The sequence below is a fragment of the Xenopus tropicalis genome, chromosome 10 (genome assembly GCF_000004195.4).
Source record: "Xenopus tropicalis strain Nigerian chromosome 10, UCB_Xtro_10.0, whole genome shotgun sequence".
In the NCBI taxonomy this organism is placed as follows: Eukaryota; Metazoa; Chordata; class Amphibia; order Anura; family Pipidae; genus Xenopus; species Xenopus tropicalis.
The window spans coordinates 45,247,444-45,255,184 of NC_030686.2; the positions used below are offsets into that span (position 1 = coordinate 45,247,444).

General features: G+C 50.1%; 1 long non-coding RNA gene across 1 annotated transcript; it reads left to right on the plus strand.

Moving 5' to 3' along the window:
* The first annotated feature begins 1,555 nt into the window (after positions 1–1,555).
* Positions 1,556–3,469, plus strand: LOC105945233. Its single transcript, XR_001168832.3, has 2 exons — positions 1,556–2,876; positions 3,093–3,469. It is a non-coding gene; the product is annotated as an uncharacterized LOC105945233 (long non-coding RNA).
* Positions 3,470–7,741: the final 4,272 nt, after the last annotated feature.

Sequence of the window (7,741 nt, forward strand, 5' to 3'; positions counted from 1 at the left end):
TCAGCTCAGTCTGCAGCCTGTACCTGCTCATTACTCCCGCTGTGAGGGACAGGGTAGGAACCCAATATGTTACTCTTCCTGTCTGGCCAAGGTGGCCAAAGTACTGCAAATAGACTGCTAACATATCTTTGGGACAAACCAAGAGTGGCTATGGTGGGGGGATCAGGAAGTGAATGTGATTGGTTCAGCTGTGCTACTGATTGTGCTGCCATGTGGATATACAGAGACTGGTGGGGGTGCAGAGGACACAGCTGGGAATCTGCTTGCAGTTCAACCACCACTGCCAATGTCTGCAGGGCCTTTGGGCTCAACTACACGGGGGCTTTTGTCAGATGTTGTCAGACTGACAGAATGTATCCTACGGAATTTGGTCAGAATCTTCCGTGTTGTTTAGCCTTTAGGTAGGTTTCTGGGAGATGTAGTCCAGCAACAGATGGAGTCACTGCTGAAGGCCCTGCTGGCAGTAGGTAGTTTATTTCTATTCTATTTCTCCTGTATTTAGAGGTTTCCTACCAACAACTGGCAGAACCGACCCATTTCTGATATGTATTTATTGGTCACACACCCCCATAGGCACCATCTCTCCCTACTATACCTGCTATCCCACAGCCCCAGTCCCTTCCCAGAGGCTATTATCCCACTGCTACTATAGGCACCATCTCTCCCTACTATACCTGCTATCCCACAGCCCCAGTCCCTTCCCAGAGGCTATTATCCCCCCACTGCTACTAAAGGCACCATCTCTCCCTACTATACTCTGCTATCCCACAGCCCCAGTCCCTTCCCAGAGGCTATTATCCCCCCACTGCTACTATAGGCACCATCTCTCCCTACTATACCTGCTATCCCACAACCCCAGTCCCTTCCCAGAGGCTATTATCCCCCCACTGGCTACTATAGGCACCATCTCTCCCTACTATACCTGCTATCCCACAGCCCCAGTCCCTTCCCAGAGGCTATTATCCCCCACTGCTACTATAGGCACCATCTCTCCCTACTATACCTGCTATCCCACAGCCCCAGTCCCTTCCCAGAGGCTATTATCCCCCCACTGCTACTATAGGCACCATCTCTCCCTACTATACCTGCTATCCCACAGCCCCAGTCCCTTCCCAGAGGCTATTATCCCCCCACTGCTACTATAGGCACCATCTCTCCCTACTATACCTGCTATCCCACAGCCCCAGTCCCTTCCCAGAGGCTATTATCCCACTGCTACTATAGGCCGTGCCCCCCCCATTGTGCCTCAAAGATACTTCTACCCAGACTTCGCCCCATGTTCCACCCCAGCCGAGGGTATCAATATGGGCAACTTCCAACACATACAAGAGAGTTGTCAGGTGGTGCCCACAGGGTGTCCTGCTTTCTGGTCATGTGACCCCAGTTCAATCTTTCCCCCCAAAATCAGCCAGTGGTGTGAGATTCCTGCAGCCCCTAGGTACCATGATGGTTCTCTGCCGGCTAATTCCATCCTGTGGGCAAACTCCCAGTATCTCTCCGTGCCCTTTGTCATTCCCAGGAGCAGCTCACTGTTGCCAGTCAGTGCCTGAGTAGTCAAAACTGACAGCGGGGGGCTGGCCATTTCAGGTTGGTGGCCTTTTGAGCAGTCGCCCAGAACCAACTCATGGCCCATCCAGACACATAACCTGCAATACAGACTGACTGCCCTGTTCTTGCATTATACCCTTAGTGACAATGGGGCAGGGCCTGTTTGATACAGGATCAAAGCATTCAGGGGGCAAATGCCATCATGCCCCATTGCCATTCCCCCCCATTGTGGCACGGCAGTTATGTACTCTCTCTCTGCTTTGGGTCTTGGTACTTTGGTTCTTCATACAATGCGGTAGGGCTGCCACTTCCAACCTAAGTATGGAACGTTTCCACATCTGCCTTGGATGGTTTTGCAACAAGTTGAAGTACCCACCTTGGGGGCATTAGAAAACATTGATTACTTATGAATGGGGCAATACAGATTGAACTTTTAAATGCCATAGAACCAGTGGGTATAAATGAAGCCTGAAATGTTTCAACTGATACTATTTTCCTTCACTGATGCACTTTAGCCTTTGGGCTTGTTACTCAATGGGCAATGTCACTACTGGGCAATGGTACAAGCAGTATGGTAGGTGCCGGATTTCTCTCATATGAATGGCTTATTAATCTGATGAGGTATGTGTTATTAAGTTAATCTAAAGGTAAAACCATTGGTGAGAATAGTGCACACACCCGGCCAATAGAAAATGCTGCTGTTGTAAGTCACATGGTGGGTGGGGGGGGAATAATATGTGGAACTTTACTTTGTGTCATGTAAACTGCACCAGAAGGACCTGTGTGGCCGGAAACATACGGAGAATCTCAAATTGCTGTTTGGCTCTTCAGTGGATTCTTCAAGGTTTGTACCGATCGTTCCCTGGGTGTCTCTTCCCAAGCTCATTCCCATCTCCCACACCCTGGCCCTGGGGCAGCAAGCTATGGGATTGGGTGTGTATAATGTATAATATCCCCCTGTATTGCCCCTCAGTGCCCATGGATAGCACCGGCTCCTACTGCCCCGGCACAGTAACGGCCAAACCCCCGAGCACAGCGATAGCCCCGGTCCTGTAGGGGAGATGGGTCCCACTTGTACAATGTTGGCCCTGATATGGGAGGAGCTATAGATCTGAGGTCACAGTGAGGCGGGGCAAAAACACTGGGTCTTTCAAAGGGTTGTTTTCTGTTGTGAGTGGGAACTCAGGACTAAAACTCGATCCACTAGTTTTGGTCTATACAGTAAGGGGTCACAATATGGCCGCTCTGTGGGGTTTTTGTTTTGCCAAATGCAGTGTTTATTCTTTCTAATTCCTATTTAGGGGAGATTCAAGGCTTCAGAGTCAAAGGTAAAGTTGTGTCTTGTTTGATGGGGGATGTGGGACTCTCCGGCCCCTATGGGAATGCTGGGAGGGGCAACAGAAACCCTTAGGGGGAGGGGCAATGGGCATAATTACAATACTATTGGCCCAGGTGTCCAACCTGACTGTTGGTGGGGCAGGTGTGGAAGACGTGCATCAAGGGGAACTTAACCTTTTGCCTTTGTTCTTGTCCCACCCCTGTAGCTCCATAGGCAAAACCTTCATGTGCAATGGAAGCGGAGACAACGTTGAGTTCAACCAATAACGATGATGAAGCTCCAGTTGCACGTCTGGGCCCAGTGGCAACGCAACAATCACAGTACTAGCCATTCAGCTTTGATACATGCTACCTGGCTCTGACGGGCGGGTCGAGTGACCAATGGGGGGGCTCATCATCAGGTCTCAGCGTATGACTGCGCTTTGCATTTCTATTTGTTTTTTTGTCATTTTTGGGTCCCAGATTTTTTTTCTTTTTAAAGTTGAGCTGTGACTTCTTTTTGCGCCAAATAAAGCGATGTTTCTATTTTAACTCAAGGCTTCTATCTGGCCCATATCAGTCCCTGCCCCAGTGGGGCTTGCAGTCTGTTTCCTCACTCACACTCACACTCATACTCACATACATACATGGTATAGTTTTATAAGGTATTTGTGTAAAGTTGTGTATTTTTATTGTGGGAGGAGATAAAGGCGGAGCCCTGAGCTGCTTTGTTATTTGAGAGGCTGGGCCTGGTTCTGTTTAGGTGTTAGCGCTATAAATTTACGAAGAATCCCTTGTTGTTATGGAGAGATCCAATGGCTCAGGGGTAGTGCTGCTGCTTGGGGTAACAAGGGTTCTGAGTTCGATTCCTTTCACAACACTATGGAGACCCCTTGTTTAGTGCCGTGTGAAGGTGTTAGCGCTATAAATTTACCAAAAATCACTAACTTGTATCGAGTGACACAATGGCTCAGTGGCTCAGTGGGTAGTTGCTGCTTTGTTTTAGTCCAGGAGTCCTGAGATCAACTCTGACCAGAGGAGGATTTTTTCCTAAAAATGCTAAAAAACGCAATTCGACACTTAACCAAAATTTTCACAAAATTCTTCCCCTTTCCCTCAGGGATGCAACAGGCACCCTCCCTTGGGGACAGGGGCCCTTACTCAGGAGCCACAGGCAGCCTGTTTCTGAGGAAACCCACACAGAGCAAGGAGAGAACATACAACAGCCTCACAGATAGGGGCCCTGACCCAGAGCCAAGGCCCCCAGAGCTGCAAGGCACATATGTCTCTGCCTTTATTCTGATCAAGGGCCACTCAGCAGCCCTGCCTGCTCTCCCAGTGTGGGGGGCACCCACACAGGCCCATGGAGATGCCCACAGGTTCTGCTACGCAGCAGCACCAATCACAGCCCTTGCCTTCTGCTCAGGTACCAGCTCTTGTCTCTCTCATTGAGCCCAGGTACCAGCTCTTGTCTCTCTCATTGAGCCCAGGTACCAGCTCTTGTCTCTCTCATTGAGCCCAGGTACCAGCTCTTGTCTCTCTCATTGAGCCCAGGTACCAGCTTTGGTGCTCAAACAGGAATTGAACCCAGGCCCACAAGCACTACTCCGCAGTAGCACTAACCACTGAGCCACCATGCCGCCCCAAGCTCTTGTATTTCGTATATATATATTTAATCGTCGTTTATGCAGAACTTTAAGGCAGAAGCTAAAGCTGGGTTGGAACTCAAGTCCAAACTACACAGAAGGGAGAACATACAACAGAGAAGGGAATTGAACTCAGGACCACAAGCAATGCTATATGGCAGCACTAACCCCTGAGCCACCACAGCACACAGTATACTCACCTGTCTTTGGTGTATATATCACCTACAGTGTATGCGGCACTTTAAAGAGAAGAAGTCACTATTCAGATGGCGGTAAGTCCAGATTTGAACTCAAGTCCCAGTGATATAAGCCAAAAGCACTAACCATGAAGCCACCATGCTATGCAGCAAATACCTGATCCTTTGTCTATAGGGTATCACTCCCTAGCAACCATGGAGGGGGCAAAGGAAAGAAACTCCCCCCTAAACAATATTAACCATCAAGTCTCCCTGACTCTCACTAAAGTTGCCCACTTGTTACGGCAAGAAAAGAGGGTCATTCCGTGGCCTTCAGGTTGGGTCTCTCTAGGCGGCACCGTTGGTAAACAGCTCAAACCACGAGTGAGAAGGGCATCCTTGGTAGCGGCACGGAGAGGGGGCTGCTTCATTATTGTTGATGGGAATGGGATAGGGACCTTAGATTGTAAGCTCCACTGGGGCAGGGGTTGATGGGAATGGGATAGGGACCTTAGATTGTAAACTCACTGGGGCAGGGACTGATGGGAATGGGATAGGGACCTTAGATTGTAAGCTCACTGGGGCAGGGACTGATGGGAATGTGATAGGGACCTTAGATTGTAAGCTCACTGGGGCAGGGACTGATGGGAATGGGATAGGGACCTTAGATTGTAAGCTCACTGGGGCAGGGACTGAGGGGAATGGGATAGGGACCTTAGATTGTAAGCTCACTGGGGCAGGGACTGAGGGGAATGGGATAGGGACCTTAGATTGTAAGCTCACTGGGGCAGGGACTGATGGGAATGGGATAGGGACCTTAGATTGTAAGCTCACTGGGGCAGGGACTGATGGGAATGTGATAGGGACCTTAGATTGTAAGCTCACTGGGGCAGGGACTGATGGGAATGTGATAGGGACCTTAGATTGTAAGCTCACTGGGGCAGGGACTGATGGGAATGTGATAGGGGCCTTAGATTGTAAGCTCCACTGGGGCAGGGACTGATGGGAATGTGATAGGGGCCTTAGATTGTAAGCTCACTGGGGCAGGGACTGATGGGAATGTGATAGGGGCCTTAGATTGTAAGCTCACTGGGGCAGGGACTGATGGGAATGTGATAGGGGCCTTAGATTGTAAGCTCACTGGGGCAGGGACTGATGGGAATGGGATAGGGACCTTAGATTGTAAGCTCCACTGGGGCAGGGACTGATGGGAATGGGATAGGGCCCTTAGATTGTAAGCTCACTGGGGCAGGGACTGATGGGAATGGGATAGGGACCTTAGATTGTAAGCTCACTGGGGCAGGGACTGATGGGAATGGGATAGGGACCTTAGATTGTAAGCTCACTGGGGCAGGGACTGATGGGAATGGGATAGGGACCTTAGATTGTAAGCTCCACTGGGGCAGGGACTGATGGGAATGGGATAGGGACCTTAGATTGTAAGCTCACTGGGGCAGGGACTGATGGGAATGGGATAGGGACCTTAGATTGTAAGCTCACTGGGGCAGGGGCTGATGGGAAAGCAGTATAATCAATGTAAAGTGCTGATGCTATATTAATTCAGGGAAATAAATATATATAATGCATTTAGGTACTTGCACCCCCACCTCTCACTGCATCTGTTGCCTTGGCTAGCCAGTTGTGCCTGTCTCTCATGGTGGGTAATGCCTAGGGATACCCGTGCCCCCTGACTTATACCATATAACGCCTAGGGATACCCGCGCCCCCTGACTTATACCATATAACGCCTAGGGATACCCGCGCCCCCTGACTTATACCATATAACGCCTAGGGATACCCGCGCCCCCTGACTTATACCATATAACGCCTAGGGATCCCCGCGCCCCCTGACTTATACCATATAACGCCTAGGGATACCCGCGCCCCCTGACTTATACCATATAACGCCTAGGGATCCCCGCGCCCCCTGACTTATACCATATAACGCCTAGGGATACCCGCTCCCGCTGCATCATGTTTGTGCCCAGTGCCACTCACTGCATAGAATCCTTGAGGTGCAGAGTCAGCTGCTCCCATGGTTTTTGCTAAATCCCATTCTTCCACCTAATCCATTTTAAATCCAGCGCTGGTTCTGATCAGCTGACTATAGTTAATGCTAAGGAAAGTAGGTTCAGTTCTGTGCACCATGTGGCCCCTGAGCTGGTACCCCACCCTAGCCCCCCCCCTTACCTTTTGCACTCACAAACCAGGACATCATGGGGCCACACCACTGGCCCTGAGACTGCAGCCCCCCCCCCCTCCCTCCCTCAATATCAATTTGCTTATCCACAGGCTGAGAATAGGCCCTGTGTGAGTAGCGCTGATTGGTTGCTATGGGGTTTCCACTCCAGAGAGCACTTTACCTCAGTGCTGTGCTACCAGCGAGTCTGGGGATTTACCAGGAAATCTGACTTTACTCAGGGTCATGGCAGCCATAAGGGGGGGGGGGGGGTGTAGTTCTGCTTTCTGGACTCTAGCAACTTGCACATATTTGCGGGGGAGCTCAAAGCTTTTGGCCTGTTTTATCAGGACATGCTACTACTACTACATATAGTTGTACAGAACATTTTACATCAGATACTTTATTGCTTTAACAATGGTCCCAATTATCCTGCTCCATAGTCAAGCCCATTCACCTTCAGTACCCCCCCAACTTTATATGTTCATGTGCAGTCTGCACTGGGAGGGGCCTAAACCCAACACCTGCATTTGGTTATATCAGCCCACATTGGGCAATACATTATACAAAGCATCTCTAACCTCAGTTACACCGAGACATACCAGCCACGTGCCCATAATCGTACCTACGCTCCAGACTGGCCCATTTTAGGGTCCATGATTCACCCCTGGTGGGGCTCCCCCCCTTGGAACAGGGCCATACCATTGGCATCATAATGGTGGTAATAGGTAACTCCAGATAAGAGTTATTAAAGGCAAAGTTCAGCCAACTGACATTGTCCCATTTAATAATGAGGCTACTCACAGTGGAGATCACAGGCTTCCCCTGACCTGGCCTATCTCTGGGGCTTTGGCCAGTCAGTTATCCAATCAGAG